This window comes from Canis lupus, chromosome 22 (genome assembly GCF_048164855.1).
Source record: "Canis lupus baileyi chromosome 22, mCanLup2.hap1, whole genome shotgun sequence".
NCBI lineage: Eukaryota > Metazoa > Chordata > Mammalia > Carnivora > Canidae > Canis > Canis lupus.
In genome coordinates this window covers 23,526,825-23,545,304 of record NC_132859.1, presented here as the reverse complement: position 1 = coordinate 23,545,304, position 18,480 = coordinate 23,526,825, and the positions used below count along the sequence as shown (strand labels likewise).

Genomic DNA, 18,480 nt, shown 5'->3' with positions numbered 1-18,480 from the left:
ATATAGGTGATCAATAAATGCTTGGAGCCAATGACAGTAGCAACTCTGAGAGATGGGAAACAAAAAAACAAAGTCTGAATTGGAGCTAAGCCAAATTGTGCATGATTGCCAGTAGACTCATTCTGAGCCACTGTCTCCTGAGGTGGGCAACACTGTACTGTCTTGTCCCCTCTCCAAGGGGAGCCAGGTTCTAAAAGTGGTAGATGCCATTAAAAGAGCTATAAGGGGCAGCCCGGGTGGCTCAGCGGTTTAGGGCCACCTTCAGCCCAGGGTGCGATCCTGGAGACCCAGTATCGAGTCCCACGTCGGGCTCCCTGCATGGAGCCTGCTTCTCCCTCTGCCTGTGTCTCTGCCTCTCTCTCTCTCTGTGTCTCTCATGAATAAATAAATAAAATCTTTTTTTAAAAAAAGAGCTATCTATAAGGAGACAGGTCTGCAGCTCTGTAAAGAAAGCCCTTTTTCAATAGCATCAGGCTAGAATGCCTTGGAAACATGCCAACAGCTAGAAATGACGCTCTTTCTAGGCACTCTCAGAACCTTCACTAAGGGGACAGGGTACAGAAAATGGCCCCAGGACAAATTCTCACTCTCATCTCCAAGATCCTGCTTCTGGGGGAATGCAGGGGTCAAGCATTCTGAATTTCCCAGTGACTGGGATGAGGACTAGGGGCAGCTGAGGAGGAAGAGGAAGCAGAGGCACTACCTAGCCGGGGTGAGAAATGATGGCTTTGTTCCTTAGACTACTTGTTTTTTCCTTCCTTAATATCCAGATTGTTTTGATTTTTCTTTTTTCTTTTCTTTTTCTTTTTTCCTTAAAATGTTTTTGATTCAGAAGCTATTTTAATCTGTTTTTCTTGTCTAACATTGGCATTTGGGAGTAGAAAATGTAGTCTAATTACAGTTTTCATTACATCTCATGGTATATAGGGAGGGTCACACTTCTATGGTCTTTTAATATATTGTATTCTTGGCTTCTGTCTTTCACAAAACAGTTATTTAATAGTTTCGAGCAACTGGATAGTGTTTAGGTAGCTTAGTATTCTCTACCTCTAAAGCCATTGTGTCGTGTTATAAGAATGTAGTGTGCAATAAGTCTGATTGCTTCTTTTTTTATAAAGATATTTATTTATTTATTTATTTATTTATTTATTTATTTATTTATTTACAAGAGACACAGAAAGAGAGGCAGAGACATATGCAGAGGGAGAAGCAGGCTCCCTGCAGGGAGCTCGACATGGGACTCGATCCCAGGACCCTGGGATTATGACCAGATGCTCAACCACTAAGCCACCCATGTGCCCATCTTTTACTTTATTTAACTGAGAAAATTTTTACAAAAGACCCTGTCTTTGTGAAAAACCTTTATATCCTTGAAAAACATTTTATCCTCCATTTTTAAAATTTTTCTTCAAAATTCTGTTATATCATTCCTAATAAAATGTGGAACAAACTATTTGATTTATTCTATTGACCAAATATTTAATTTATTCATCATCACTTTCTTTGTCTAACATATTTCGGTAATAAGTTACAAATAAAGATTCTATTTTCAAACTATTTCCAAGAGTCAGAGAATCTTTTATCAGATCCTGGTTTTCCTTTAATTTACTATAGATCTGGTCCAAATCACTTTGGCCTAAACCATTATATTTCTCTATACCTATGTTTCCTCATTTATAAGATGGAATTGAATAAAACATTTCAAAATTGACTTTTGACAAATGCCATTCTAGAATAGCTTATAGTGAGGCTTCCATTTACCACCAGGGCCATCTTGCCTCTTTCTTTCTGCTACAAGATAACTCTTTTAACCAGATTTCATCTGATGAAGAAAAGGAAGAAAGTCAAATAGACCCTAAGAATCACTACACTGTCCTTAAAGGAAAAGGAATTCTTTGTTCTAACTCCTCAGACACACACACACACACACACGACATACGAGATGCCTGAATGTGAATTTTTAAATAATCACTTGTAATTTACTAAGGAGAAAATGTCTTTTTTGAGCAGCCAACAAATATTTGACAAAAAGATTATTTCCTTTACTTAATGGCAAAAATCAAAAGGCCACAAGGCAAGGGGATTCCAGCCATCCTCTATCTCCTAAGGAATGCTGCTGATGAGGGTAAGCTGTTAAATACATTGCATGGAACAATCACAGAAAAATGCCAGCCTCAGCAGGAACAAATTTAGAATCTTCAACCTCCACAGCTAGACTGTCACCACTGTGTATCAGTCAGATTTCATTCTAGTCACTGCCAGGAAAGACCCAGACATCAGGCTAAGATCAGGGCTCATCAGGCACCTGAAAATAAAATACTCCTTCACAGACTGGAGATACTGGAAAAAAAATAGTATGAATTGCTTTCAGCTCATAAGATACACATTTACTATAGAAACATCCAAGAACACAGGTTAAATATATGTATCAAGGAGCAAGGAAAACAGGAGAGTTTCCTGACCTACAGGATTGAACAATGTAAAAGTCAAGACAATCTCTAAGATTCTTTGAACTTTGAGCTGCTGCAATAAAAGAAAATAAAAATCTAACAACATGCCAAAAGTTGGTCACATCCTGGATTGGACTCTACCATCTTAGATCAGCCACACTCGGAATTCCAGCTGAGATCTTTGACTTCCTGGCTCTCTGAGATCTCCAGCATGTCAGACATTAGCCCTAAGAGCGGTACTTTGGCTCACCCAAGAGCTGCCAAAAATTAAAGACTGGGATTTCAACCATGGCTGGGAAATAAGTTTCAAATGCTCTCTCCTCAATTTAGACTTCCATTCCAAATGGCTCTTCACATGCAGCATAAAGTAACCAATCTACTGATCAAGGCAGGGTCTGAGATAAACTGAATGAGTCCCCTGAGCCCACTGCCAGCTGAAGAGAAGTGGCACCTGGGGGAAAAAAAATGACAACTGGAGAGAAGGCAGTATGATCAGGAAAGGAGAAGCCTTGGGATACCTGGGTGGCTCAGCAGTTGGGCGCCTGCCTTCAGCTCAGGTCATGGTCCCGGGATCCAGGATCAAGTCCCACATCGGGCTCCCAGCGAGGAGTCTGCTTCTCCCTCTCCCTATGTCTCTGCCTCTCTCTCTCTCTGTCTCTGTAATCTCTCTCTCTGTCTGTGTCTCTCATGAATAAATAAATAAATTAAAAAAAAAATAAAAACGGAGAGGAGAGGAGAAGCCAAAGGAATTAAAAGAGAGGAAAACTTTCCTGGAACTTTCCCTTGGAAAATGAAGGTGGGGTGGGGGGGAGGGAAGGAGATGCTGCTGAGCTTTTACTTATATCAGTCCCCGCTTCCTGGACTGACATTTTCTCCTCTCCAAATATGAAAATCCTATTTGGAACCCTAGTTTACATAACTTCTCTATAAGACTTCCCCAAACCCATCCACCCCACAAAAAAATGTTCCATTCTCTGAACCCAAAATGTCTCTCATTCTACTCATCTAGCAAGGATGCCCACACTGTCTTGCATCATCTCGCATTCTTGTTTTGTGGCATCATATAACTGTTACTCTATTATCTGGCTTCTCACATACACATGCCTCAATTCCTAAGTTTGATCTTAAGCTTTCTGAAAGTGAAGTCCATAATTATTTTACTTTTTTTTTCCTAAGGCAGTAAATTGCACATAGTAGGTATTCAATATATGCTAGTGATTAAGGAAGACAAAAAAAGGAAGAGTAGGGAAGAGGTAACACAGGAGAAAAATGCCCCACAGTAGCCTGAGGGCGGGTCTGTTGCACCAGGGAGGAAATTGGAATTCCGTGCAAGCTAAGAAGCAAAAGACCCGGGAGACACCTGGATATATCTGTTGACTTAAAGGAAGGATGTAAGGATAGGAAGAATGGATGGAAGAAAAAGATGATAAAAGGAAAACAAAGAAAGAGAGGAAAGAAAGAAGGATGAAAAAGAGACGACAGAAGAAAGGAAGGATAGAAAGAAAAATGGTTAAAAGGGTAGAAGGAAGAAGGGTAGGTAGAAAAAAGAAAAGAGGGACAGAGGACAAGTCTTACCCTTGTACTTCAGGATCTTCCATTTTTTACACTATTCCCTTTCTTGTTCCAAAATATCTCTTGGTGCCTTACAGGGCACCCAGCACCTAGTCCAAGGCTTATCGGCGCTCCTGGATAAAGCTGTGTGTAAACCACCTCCAACACCGATTTGCTTCACTGGTCAGCACCTGCCATCTCCTGCAGGTACGGTGCTACTGATCCTGGGAAGTCAGCCCCAGGAAGGCTGCATTTACAGCCCAGGGCTAAGAGCTCTGGAGGATGTCCGGGCAGAAGCCTGAGGCCCCACTGGCCAGCACCAGGAGTTGCAGTAGGAGGTCTTCTCCTCTTATTTGTGCCAATGTGTCACATGACATACTCAGTCCACTGGCTCCCTGGGCAGCCCATCAGGGAATCAGGGCTCTGAGGCTCCACGGGGTGGGGGCAGGGGAGTGCCTCTGAGGACACGGCCTGGCACGCAGCCATGCCTCCCTCATTGCCAACCCCCTGACAGCACCTCCTTCATCCACCCCTGAGGACCCAGACACTCAATCTGGACTGTGCCCCAGACAACACAGGAAGGCTGGAGTCGAACTCTTGACAAATGCATAGCTCTTTGTGGTAACCAAAAAAAAAAAAAAAAAAAAAAAAAAAAGACCCCAGGCAACTCCAGCTTCTCAAGATATCTCCAGCTCTACTGTTCCCTTTTCCCTCTAACAGAAATACCACAACATTATAAATGTTCATGTACATACTTTTTAAAAAAGAAATGAGTCAGAGAAAACACCTCTGTTGAAGAGACAATGAAAGGGCTGTTGGAGGGAAAAGGTGAAGGTTTACATCCGTAAACCCCGAAATTAGAAGCATACTTGGTTACAAATAGGTTGTGCTTGCTTTTCAGGTGAGACAGTCCATTAGCTTTCAGTAGATTCTCCAAGGGAACTGTGACCCACACAAGATTAAACTATCACCCTATGTTAGGCAAGTTGCTGGGGACTCATCAATCAGGAAAAGAAGGTTCACTGAGTTTGCCAAAGACAACTGAAATCATGAAAATGTATTTCCTAGAATTATTTCACTAAAATGACAACTGAATTTTAAAATAAGAGCTTTCTTCCCCTTCCACCCCACCTCTCAGAGGTGAACAGTCTTCATGACTATCTGTACCCACCAGCCCTGCAGCCTGTATCTGCTGGCGATGGCAGGGGAAGGCCATTTAAACTCGTGACACTTCATCAAGCCCATGCCCACTGCCATCACGACTCTAAATTAAACTAAACCAATTCCAAATGAGCAAGGCTTGAAATGCTCTCCCTTCTGGCCACCCAAATGCACTCTACAGAAATAAAATGAGCTGGTTTTAGGGGAGGTTACAGTTGGAATACACCACATCGTCTTGAAACTTAAAATATCACTGGAAGAATAATCAGGGGTATATGCGAAATATTGAACTAAGCCCTAATATAGCACTGCAGGGACACAAAGGGTAATTCGACTGCTACAGAATAAAATGAAGCTGAGAAAAAATCAGAGCGACGCACTTGAGCAAGCACCGAAACACAAAATAATGGGAAAATCTGCTTTATCACTTTATTTTTAAAAAGCCGTTAGCAGACTCTGCAGCTGTTAATCACTGCTCACATATGGCGTGGCTGTCACCTTTATGAATCATGTTTTATCTTGAAAAGATTGTCCTTTATTACCTTTCCTTTTGCACGTTCCTAAGGAGATGTGAAACAAGAAAAGAAGAAAAGCTCTGAGGTTCTCCGTGCCAGGATCAACATTTACAAATAAAGCAAGCAGGAAAGTATGTTAAAGTTTTAAATTATGTCCAATTTTGTGAAGCTGAATATTACCATCTTCATTTCCAAGCTGCAGAAACAGTGCCATCTCTTACCCAAAGGAACTTCTAACTTTAAGACTTTGCTCTGATAGCACATGAAATCTAAGCCCTAGGTATCGACTCAGATAGCTCTTGTTTTGGATGAAGGATTTAAATAAATTTGATTCAAAATAAAAGACATGATATTGCATCAATCTGTAACCATACATCTGAAAAACAGATTTGATGAGAGAAGACAACAGTAATGGGGACCCATGAAAATACACATTTAAAAGAATGAGGAACGTTTACGATCACATGCATATCATTTGTTCACTTACTTTTAAAAACAGAATGAGAGCTGACCAGGATGAAACTCATGGCTCAAAAAAAAAAAAAAAAGAAAGAAAGAAAAGAAAAGAAAAGAAAAAAGAAAAAAGGAAAGGAAAGGAAAGGAAAGAAGAAAAGAAAAGAAAAGAAAAGAAAAGAAAAGAAAAGAAAAGAAAAGAAAAGAAAAGAAAAGAAAAGAAAAGAAAAGAAAAAACGAAACGAAACGAAACTCATGGCTCAGGAAAATTTGCCTCAATGCTCTTGCTTGACATAATCCTGACACTTTACCGAACTGCAATATTAGCCATACTTCAGCCGATCAAAAAACAGTCATTCTGCTTCCAGTCCCAAAACTAATGGCTTTCAGAAGTTCTATGTATCCTAATACATAGAAGAGCTCTCAGAAACTAACATCCTAGAAAGGAACAAATTCTGCTGCTCCTCGGCCAGAAGGATCGAGCAGTCTTCCCCTGCAACACACTTCCACCCGTGGAGCTTCAGGGTACCAGAGTCACAACATGGCCCAAACTGCATAATGCCAGTGTCTGCCCTATCTGGTCCTCCTCCCCTCCTCTTCCAGAGCAAGAGAAAGTGGTCTGGGACCTGCACGTGAAAGCCAAGAGCTTGTGCGCTGGTTTTCCCCTCCCCGGCCCCAGGGCTGCTTACAATCCTGCTTGCTCTCAGCTGTCCGACCTGCCAGTGAGTAAGTCACTTACCAGGAGGGGAGGCAGGCAGGCTGCTCTGAGCCCAGTGCTCTGGATGCTAGAGTGTCTAAAAGGAACCGGGTGCAGCCTGGGATGTGGATGCAGAGGCTGAGACTCTGCTCCATCTCAGCAAAGGCAGCATGTCACTCTCCCAAATGAATGAATGAATAAATGATAACACCTTAGTCTAATCTATGGAACCGAGCACATGGAAATCCTGGCTATTTCCTCAGGAAAGGGGACAGTGGGAACTCCAGTTCCTAAAGAGAGGCACAATGTGGGTGTCTAGGTGGCTCAGTCGGTTAAGCGTCTGCCTTAGGCTCAGGTCATGATCCCAGGGTTCTGGGATGGAGCCCTGCATCAGGCTCCCTGCTTAGCAGGGAGCCTGCTTCTCCCTCTCCCTCTGCTGCTCCCCCTGCTTGAGCTCTTTTGTACTCTGTCAAATAAATAAATAAAATCTTTAAAAAGAGAGAGAGAGGCACAATGTATGCACTGAAGTAAGAGTTGGCCTCCCAAATCACGCCACAAGCATGACTCCTTCTCCTGGGATGACACATGTCCTATTCCTCTCCCCGCCAGGGGTGGAGGACAGTAAGAGTCAGGAAATTACCATCACCTCTTCCTCCTCCATCCCCCATGAAGTAATCAGTAGCTCTCTAACCCACCATATGACAATTTGGGAAGCCAGGGGGAATGTGATTTCCACCTATGATTTTGGTGTTTGAGCAGAGGGACATCGGGCACATCTGGTACGTGCCCAAGATTATACCAAGAGCTGCTGAGCATGAACAATAAGCATGTTCTTCAAGCCCATCTCCATAAAGTGACTCAGAGCAAGCATTTAGCATGATTTTGATGCTCTCAACTGTTAAATCCCCATGTCTCTCTCCACGTAGAACACCCGATAACACTGTGACAGTAGACTGTCATGCTTTTTGACCCTGGGTAATAATTCCAGCTGATGCTAAATGAACATGACTGCTGGTGACTCAAGAGGCTGTGGCTGTCACTTTGGCAGACTGGGGTACAAGGCACCAAGGGTGTCTTGCCTCATCTCTCTCTCTAATATGTAAAATAATCCTGCAAAAAGGATCCTTAGAGATCAAATCAGATACTTTGATTTTATAAAGGTGAAAATGGAACCCAGATCATAAACCATTCATCTAGAAATTCACAGTCATTCATCCTACAAGCATCTACTGTGTACAAGATCTTTACAATGCACAGCAACAAAATTCTATCATTAGATATTTGGTCTATAGTCCAAATTTCAGAATAATACTCCCTTGGATTTTTTTTTAAGTCTACATATGTTTCCCCTCTGGAGATGGCTAAATAGAAATATGTTCCTAGTGCAGGAACTAGCAGACTTTTTCTACAAAAAGCAAGATAGCAGGCTGGGTGGGCCATATAGTCTGTCACAACTACCCAGTTCCGGCATTGTAGTATGAAAGTAACTTTCAGCAATAACAGGTGTCACTATGTTCCAATAAAACTTTATTTACAAAAAAAAAATCTGCATGCTGGATTTGGCCCACAGGCTATACTTTGCTGACGCTTGCCTCTAGTGAATCTCATTTGACAATGACGTTTTTGGGCTGTAGATCTCAAGTTTGCTTCAATCAGGCCTTATTTAATCTCACACCTTCCTTAGATTCATAGAAGTTAAAAAGTATATATAAAGGAAAAAGCACAGAACAATGAGTTTAGAGAATGAACCTTATATTCAGCTATTATAACCATCCATAAAACACAGGGAAGGTATGGAAATCATAAATAGAACTGCTCCTGCCCATCCAAGCAAAAAGCGACAGAAGTTTTCATCTAAATGACCAAGCACTGAGCCTCCCTAATTGGATATTATCTCTTCTCCCCAGTTTAGGAAGAGAAGGGCAGGTCCGATCTTCCCTGAGTACATTCCCTGGGTAGGGCAGATGGGGAGCAGGGGGCCAGCATCCTTCCCTGTTTGCGTCTGCTTTAGAGAAAGGGGATCTCAAAAGTGACACCAGCAATCTGCAAAACCAACAAGGTTCATCACTTAGAATGAGTATGTGTTGCTCACCCAAGCCCGTTGAGTCAGAATTTGAGAATTTGGGGCAAAAACTCACAACTTAAAAATAGCATCAAAAACTTGGCTGAAAGGGTTCCCAGGACATGGCCTTCATGGAACATATTACATAGACTCCTGTTTGATGTAAGTGAAAAGAAGATGCAACTGGCTGGTACACTCATTTATGCCCTTGACCCTCCTCTAACCGCCACTTTCCAGAAAGGGAATTCCTTTACAAAGTTATAATTATCAAGCGGAATGTGCCCTTTACAAAGAGATGCAGTGTGAAGGAATCTATGCTGCCTCCGGTCAACCCACAGAAATGCTTTGTGTCAAATTTCAGCTTTTAAGGAAGATGACAAATAATCATCTAGCAGCACATTTTTTTTATTTCATTTTTTTATTTGTTTGTTTTGGCCATGGGATGTGCCTCTGTGACACCAAACATCTGGATAAACATTTTTAAAGTTTCTCCATGAACCAGTGATCTAGATTTTTATTGTCAAAAAGACCAAACAGTCAAAGGACTGGAAGATATCCTCTTTCCAACTTCTCATTCAAGGATCTGCTACATCTAAATCACCACCCTAACACTGCTTGCTGCAGCGTCTCCCTTAGTTCATTGGTTTCTATGAAAATAAAAAGAAATTTGAATTCATTGATCATCGGTTGAAAACCACATTGAGTTATGTCAGCTCTGATTTGGTTGATTTTACTCAGTAAAACTTAACGATGCCATAAAGCATTAAGAGTCGGCCAGAGCATCAGTGTCTGAACAACCACGGACCATTAGACACCAAAGGAAGGTATCTACTAGGACTTCTCATTCCAGTTAGATAATGAATAAAAATGATGGGAAAAGGCAGTATTTCAGTCATTAACCCACAATTAAATACAACTTAGCTGCCAACACTACACAAAAGCCACAGCTCTGGAGTCTAATCGTTCATCTCTTCCTCCCACAGTAATGAGGCAGCAGGAGCAAGCCCTTAGCCTGTTTCCTTGGGCTTCCCTTTTGGTGGCATATGCCCTGGGGAACCCTGAAGGCAATACATGTCACAAACATTCATGAACCGTAGCTTTCTAAATTCCCTTGGCTGGGATAGAGATCCTTCGATGAGTAATAAAGCAACTATATCTCAGTTTGTTCTGGGATAGACACAGTTTAACTGTTGCTTTGCCTTATCGTAAATGCGCATACACATGCATACTTACACACAGAAAAATGTTAAGAAAGCAATTCCCAAGCAGGTCAGCCTTTTTTTTTTTTTTTTTAAGATTTTATTTTATCTATTCATGAGAGACACACAAAAAGAGGCAGAGACTTAAACAGATAGTCCTGATGTGGGACTCGGTCCCAGGACCCCGGGATAATGACCTGAGCCAAAGACAGGCGCTCAACTGCTGAGCCACCCAGGTGCCCCAAGGTCAGCCTTTTCTTTAGGAAGTTGCCATCACTAGAAATACAGGCTAAAGTTTAAGAGAGTCCCCCATATTAAAAAAAAAAAAAAGTTTAGGAGGAGATGAGATGTATCTCATATTTGCTGGCTATAAAAGTCATCAAAACAAATTAAGATTGAGAATCTAAGAAAAATGCTACTACTTGCATCATGGTTTAGTGCAACAGTTCTCAAAAGGTGAACCATTTTAATTTCCAATATAGTAAATGTAGACAGATTTAACCTAAACAAACAAAAGCTCTTGGGACAACTGGGTGTCAGCAGTTGAGCACCTGCTTTCAGCTAAGGACGTAATCCTGGGCCCAGGGCAGCCCAGGTGGCTCAGCGGTTTAGTGCCGCCTTCAGCCCAGGGCATGATCCTGTAGACCCAGGATCGAGTCCCACATCAGGCTCCCTGCATGGAGCCTGCTTCTCCCTCTGCCTGTGTCTCTGCTTCTCTCTCTCTCTCTCTCTCTCTCTCTCTCTCTCTCTCACACACACACACACACACACACACACGAATAAATGAAGTCTTTAAAAAAAAAAATCCTGAGCCCAGGATCAAGTCCCGCATAGGGCTCCCTGGAAGAAGCCTGCTTCTCCCTCTGTCTATGTCTCTGCCTCTGTGTCTCTCATGAATAAATAAATAAATAAAATCTTTAAAAACAAACAAAAGCTCCTGGGGGGGGGGGGGTCTTTAATAATTTTTGAAGAGTATAAAGGGTCCTAAGACCAAAAAGTCTAAGAACCGCTGGCTTAGTGGAAGGAGTACACATTTTGGAGTAAAATCATTTTCAAGTTTGTTTCGTTTCCTCTGTCTCCCATTAGCTGTGTAACCTTAGCCAAGTTACTCAGCTTCTTTGGTCTTCCATTTTCTATGGATCAGACTAATTACCCTTATAATTTTCTGCTCAAGCAAGTTTCCCTGTTGAAACATGATACCCAGAAGGTCAGGGTTATGTCTGTGTGTTCACTCCATATCCCCTGAGCCTAGCACAGCACATGGCATGATACATGATAGGGTCTCAATAAATAGTTATGAATTGATTGACTGGACAGGTATGAGGATTAAATAAGATAATATGCATAAAGTGACCATTGAGATACCTGGCACATAGCAAATGTCATAGCCCTGTAAATATCAGAGCCCTTTCTTTCCTGCTAATGCTGTTCTCAGTTGTACTCCGCAGGATAGAAAATGCAGTTTGTCTATATAAAGTGAATATTTAAGACTTGGTTCTCAAACGGTGGTCCCCAAACCAGCAGCATCAGCATCACTCGGGAAATTGTCAGAGATGTACATTAACTGGCTCCAGTGCTAGACCCACTGAATCAGAACCTGGCAGAGGCCAAAAGACATTTACTTGTGTTGTAACAAGTTTTGTAGGAGATTTTGATTCGTCCTAAGCGTGAGAACCACAGCTTTGAGACATGCATTGTATCTCTCTGAAAAGAGTATTTTATGCTAGTAGCACTTTGGACTTTGATATCTGAGAGCACCCAATATGTCTATTGCTGGCTGCCTAGAATCCTTTTTGAACAACGGTAGATGATACATAAAGTCAAATACAATAAATATCTGTTGCTGGGCCTTGCAGGGCAGGCAGTGTGACTGATTTTGCATCCTGGCTGTGTATCTGGGGGCCAGTGCTAAACACAATTTGCATCTGAAAGAAAGCTGGAACCAGCAGAGACAGATGAAGTTTTATCTTAGAGAAACCCCAGCACAACCCTTGAGTCATTTTTGTAGCTAGGCATAAAATTTGTGAGTGGAAACAGAAGAGGGAGAGAAGAAAGGTAAATGGTTGTGTAGTAGCTGCGGAAAGCATATATTTTATTACTGATTTCTATCAGACCTTCATAAACACACTCCTAGTTCTCACAACTCCCTTGCAATATAGCAAACCACTGCCATTAGGGTAATTACTCATAAGCTCTAAACTTTGAGGGGTGCCACCAGCCAATACTAGTTACAATTTGAGTAATTTCCATGTGCTTACAACCTGATGGGCGCTTGGGAATACTACAGACGTGTGCTGTATCCTTCGAGGCTCGCAGCTATCCTAGGGCATAGGCACTATCATTACTCATTTTACATCTATGGAAATTGAACTTCAAGAGATGAAGCAGAGCTGGGATTCAAATTCAAGAATGCCTGACTAAAAATTTATGCTTTTCACTAAAAATTCTACCAACCTATATACACAGTACAAAGTATAGCCTTGTAAATATAATGGAGCACATTTTAGATAGGGACTATGATTCAGTGAATGAAGTAAAAATCACACAATGTCAAAATAATCCTCAAAAAAATCCCATCAACTGTTCATCAAGTATATTATATTACATGTACAATATCTACAGTAATATATACCTGTACAACTTCAAACATTAATTTAGATTATACGATATAGAACCATCAAAGTACAGTAAGAGTATTTTTAATAAATGAGAGAGGGTGTAGAGTTGATTTTGAGTAAGTTCAATATACACTGTAGCCCCCCACAAACTTGGCCCTCATACAGGATACATGTTTAAGGGAATGGGCATGCATACAGGGTGACAGAGAGTTATCTATGTACCAGAAGGTTCTGGGCACTCTGGAGTTATCACAAGACATGCACTATACAACGGTTACCCAGAAAAGCTTGTAATACACCAGGCAGTAGGCATGACCACACATGGTGATACTACACAGCAGGAGCCAGAGCCCAGCCAGGCCACAAGGGCATGTGAAAAAGAGGATCGGAGCCTTCGTGAGAGAGGCAGCTATAGAAGGATGGATAAGAAACAAAGATCATTCGACACATGGATTTGAGCAAAGCACCTTAGCTTTGGAACTGGGGCGGGGGCACCCTAGACTTGAGTCCTCCCCTGTTGTGAGTGCTTTGGGCTTGACCCAATTATTTCTCAAATGGGACTAATAATATCTAACCCACAGGATATTTTTATATTTAGTATTTTTAGTAATTATATGTTTATGTTTATACAGTGCAATAATTTTATTCTTTTATGCAAGATAAATGTGTATTATCTGAAATAAATTAAAATCACTTTTGAGAAAGTACTGTATCTTCCTTTAAATCTTCTCAGAGAAGAATGGAGAGGAGGAGTGGAAGACTAGGAAAAGGTAACACTTAGTGCACACCTATGATGCAGGTCCTTCGCTACCTTGTATGGTGTACATTTTTATAAACAAGGAAATAAGGTTCAGAGAGATTTAGTAATTTTCCCAAAGCCAAACAGCAATGGAGTGGCAAAACCAGAATGCGAACAGTCTTTTTACCTTCAAAGCTGAAGCCCGTGTCCTGACAAAATTCGGCAAATATTTGTCTTGACCAAATTGCATTGCAACCTAGTGATTTCTTGGTACACTCGGAAATAAGTGTGAGGAAGAAGGAAATGACATTGTTCATGCAGTCAACCAAAGCTTTTTGAGCAATGGCTATGTGCCTGGCCCCATTTGGGGCTTGGCAGTGAACAAGACAGAGAGAGTCCTGCTCCCGTGAAGCACAAAAAGGGGAGAAAAGATAGGTGTAGCATGAGCCAGGACAAAGAGTGCAGAAACCTCTGTCTTGCCCTCAATCAACCAGCAAACAGATTGTGAGAGTGATTTTACCATGCTGGGCCTCAGTTTCTTCATCTGAAAAATGGGAAAGCGGTGTACCTAATTTTATAGGATTGTACAGCTCTCACCCTCTCTGACTCCATAAGAAGCATTTATTTTCCATAAGCCTTAATGAATGTTATTAGCCCATCCTGCCCCCCTGCACCAAAGCAACTATTTGTGCCCAGCCCTGATGTCACATCAACAAGATCTCACATATAAACCTCCCTGACTTCTCTCCATTTTGTCACTGGAATTTTTGTCTCTTAGTTACAAGTTGAGACAACTGTACAAAATATAACAAAGACATCAAATCAAGTACCCTGTGCCCCTAGGGTCTCCAAATAACTTAAAAGCTTGTCTGTCACTTTAAAGACAATGATAAAACATTTCTTTTCACCATTCTACTACTACCCTTATTATTTTTCTTTTTTTTATTTTTTAAAGATTGTATTTATTTATTCATGAGAGATACAGAGAGAGGCAGAGGCACAGGCAGAGGGAGAAGCAGGCTCCATGCAGGGAGCCCGATGTGGGACTCGATCCCTGGACTCTGGGATCACGCCCCAAGCCAAAGTCAGACACTCAACTGCTGAGCCACCCAGGCAACCCTATTTTTCATTTTTATATATTGAATACATATTTCAATATTTTAAAAACAGAACTCTTATTTAGATTGATCCCAACCCACCACTTAGTGATGAGTTCCTTGTTGTTGTTATTGTTATACTTCTATCATGTTTCCTTTAAAACTCATTTTCCTGTTTAAATGGATTATGTCAATTACATAGACATTTATCTTATGATATAAATGAAGCGAAAATACCCAGGGGGGTGGTACAAGCTGACTGGATGTAAGAACCTCTCTCAACACTGCTGAACATACACACAAACCTAAGAGCACACTGAGTGAGATTTCCGCCAACCCCCATATTTCTATTCCTCAGAATCACCCTCCCCAGACCAGGTTCCTTGATATCCAGGGAGAAGCAAACATACCTGAGTATAAAGGACTTGAGGGACCACTCTCCAAGTTCTCTGAGACAAAGCAAATGATTCCCTTAACTCTTTTTTTAAAGGATTTTATTTATTTATTCATGAGAGACACAGAGAGAGGCAGAGACATGGGCAGAGGGAGAAGCAAGCACCCTGTGGGGACCCTGATATGGGATTCAATCCCAGGACCCGAGGATCACGACTGAGCCAAAGGCAGACGCTCAACCACTGAGCCACCAGGTGCCCCTGATTCCCTTATCTCTTAATCCACATAATTTGTTCATCTCTCTCTTTACACTTACCCTCCATGGGTTTTAATGTCTGTTCTCACGTACCTGCCTACCCCTCAGGCCCACCACTTCAAGATAGGAGCATCATGTTTATCCCCAGTGCCTACCACAGGTTTTGGCATAAAGGCTGTGATTAAGGGGAATCCCTGGGTGGCTCAGCGGTTTCGCGCCTGCCTTCAGTCCAGGCATGATCCTGGAGTCCCGGGATCAAGTCCCACATCGGGCTCCCTGCATGGAGCCTGCTTCTGTCTCTGTGTCTATCATGAATAAATAAACAAAATCTTTTTTTTTTTTTAAAAAAGGCTGTGATTAATTATTATTCAACAGATGAATAAATGAGACCCTTCTGCTGAGGGGGAGAGAGTGTGGGAGATGGAGACAGGAGACAGAACCTCCGATGGAAAAGAAAGAATGGAGTTTTGGGGGAACTTTTAAGAGAAGGGACACAGGAACTAGCATTTGCCTGCCCACTGAAATACTGGACCCTATCAACACTCTACATTCACAGCCACCGCCAGCCCCTTTTCCAGATGCTAACACTAATGCAGGTGAAGTAATTTACTCTGTCAGCAGCTTGAAAACTCCAAGCCCCAAGTTCAAGTTGGGTATTTCTGAATCCAGAGTTCTTCCACTGGGAAGAGGCTCCAGTGTCAGGAAGCAGAGGGCAGGCAGTCAGACTCACAGCCAGTCATGCTGAATCCTAAGAGCAGGCAGGCTGTCCAGCTACTGGGCAACCCACACAGGCCCTGGAAGCACCCCGGTGGCCTTCTGAAGGCAAAATCTTTAGTCTTCTCCCTGTAGTGAGACAATTTGGACTGGAGAGTCAGAGGCGCCGGGAAAACCAATACTTCATACCTGAGCACATCTTTGGGGTTCAGTGAAACCCCATCCCTGAGCCTAGAAGTCAGGTTCATGGTCCCAGGTGGGCTCTGCTGGTGCTCCGGCGCCCTCTAGCGACCGTCCACTTGAATCCCGACTCTCTCCAGCCCTTCCCCCTTGCCTCAACAGCTAGTAGAGGCGGTCCTCACCCTGGACTCCTGCGACCTTAATTTGTTCCTCCTCTCCCTCAAAGTGCAATGAATTGTCCTGCAGAGATGTGAAATCTCTTGGATCGGGAAGGTCTTTTAGTCACTACACCCTAAACCTGAGAAGGTTTCTGGGCTTCACCTGAAATACTTTATTTTCCCCCTGATGTATCCAAAGAGAAGAAATGTGTCTGGTTTTTTTAAGTAATAAGAAATACAGAGTTAGAAATATTATGTTTCGAGCCAAAGATGGAAAAACGACATTTTAGAGTTTGTTCTTTTTGAATAGACCTCCAATTTAGAACAGAATAAAAGATTCCCCTGTGAGTTCCTGGAAGCGTAAATACTCATAAGATCTCTTTGCTTACTTTATTGATTCAATTATGACATTTAAAATAGCAAACTAAGACTGTGCATGAACAACTCTTCACAAAACATGCACATTCCGAAATGGCTGCAGACAATGATTTTGTACAAATTTAATCACATCTATTGGGTAAATATTGCATTGGCTCCGAGAGAGCAAAGTAGTAAGTCCCAACCCTACTCCTCCAAACATTCCAATGGAGGTGGAAGTCCCCCCACCCCACTATCAGGAAGATTATCAGTGCACATGACCCCAGAGACTGGCACCATCACAGTAATTATCTCCAGGGAATTTGAGTCTCTATAAAGAGAGGAGAGGGTTGTTGAGTGAGTCTCCTCATCTTGAGCAAGTCGCCTTTCAGAGGTTCAGTTTCCACATCTGTCAAATTAAACAGCTAGCGTCAAACAGATTATTGCTAAACTCTCTTCCAGTTCTGAGAGGCATAGATTCAAAGTGATAAAGTTGTTGCTCACAGTTTAGAAATGAGCCCACCACAGGCCAGCTCTAACTTGGCTCCTCCCCCAGCCCCCAGGAGTGAACTAAAATCATAGGACTGGAATAAACCTTCCCAAATAAGGCATCCTTACCACTTTCTTCCACTTTTCAAAACTTGCCTTCAATATTTACCGATGTAAAAGCCAGTGGTTGTCAAGAGGCTTTCCAAAGAATACAAGAGCCAAAGAAAGGACTTTCCAGGCTTTGCCAACTTAGAAAAAACATACACTATATATCATATATATATATAGTAATTCATAGACTAAACAGAAAGCTCCCACATAAATGAGATTCCTATGCAGAAAAGACAGAAAGTAGACGTAGGCACTATGATGTTTTTATTATGCAGTCACGAGCGTTAGGAGACATCCACTAATCGAATTTAGTGCTGAGGCCTTCTATGTATTGTCTACTCCCAATATCACACAGAAGACAGCACATCATGTCTGATCCATTTATTGAGCTTGATTTTGGACTTACCACCAACCTCCACATAAAACACCTTATCCAAAGAATGGATTCCAGCCCACTTATTTTCATAACATGCTTCCCTCAAAAGAAAAGCCATTAAAGAATTCTTAGGACATCCTAAAAAAATTAGAGTCTTGTAATCTGTTATCATCTACACTCAATCAGGAGAAAGGCAGAATCAAATGCAACTCTATTATTATAGACTGGAAGGTTAATTCTAATGCACTATAGGATGGTCTTGAACCATGTGACATTTTTACTTTAAATGCATTTAAAATTTTCTGTTTGATATTTTGTGACTCTGGTGTACCGGCTACCGTTGCCAGGGCAATATGACTTTGGGTGACTGTATAGATCCAACGGGGTTTTTGTTTTGTTTTAAAATATTAACAAGGCAAAAATGGAAAGATCAAAGATAGAGAACAAATCCAGCCTTTTTTCTTCTTCAAAATGAATGAAATACAGATCTCCTGGCCATATCTCTGATTAAAAAATACAAAGACTCATGAAGTGACTTTTCCAATTAGTGTGGAGCCTTTTTCCCAACCTATCAGGTTGATGCTATCAAAGTACTCTTCTCATCCTTTGTTCTGGATTCAGATCCCCCTGAAAGTGTAATGACACACACTGACTGTTCACCTCCAACACATTTGCCTCTAAATGGAAAAATCCTTTATGTGAATAAAGGTGGTCATAATGATCCAGAGTGTTATATTTCAGGATACAGAAAAAGGCTTGGTGCAAACCATATGAAAACATTCAGTTGGGTTCCAAAAGACTCAAACACAGATGAAAATAAAGATTCCACTATTAACCCACTTTTTCCTCTTTTTTTTTTTTATACTCACTTTATCATAAGGTTTTCAGTCATGGTGGACTCAAA

The 18,480-nt window shown here is 41.6% G+C and overlaps 1 protein-coding gene across 3 annotated transcripts in view; it reads right to left on the bottom strand.

Moving 5' to 3' along the window:
* CPNE4 (copine 4) overlaps positions 1 to 18,480 on the bottom strand; it is a 665,006-nt gene that overhangs the window by 431,643 nt on the left and 214,883 nt on the right. The window contains exon 1 of one of the 3 annotated variants that reach the window (XM_072792770.1): positions 6,870 to 6,982. The exons of the other annotated variants lie outside the window; for them this stretch is intronic. The gene's annotated coding sequence lies outside the window, so the exon portion shown is untranslated. Of the gene's footprint in view, positions 1 to 6,869; positions 6,983 to 18,480 lie in introns of those variants that run through there. 3 annotated transcript variants of the gene reach the window in all.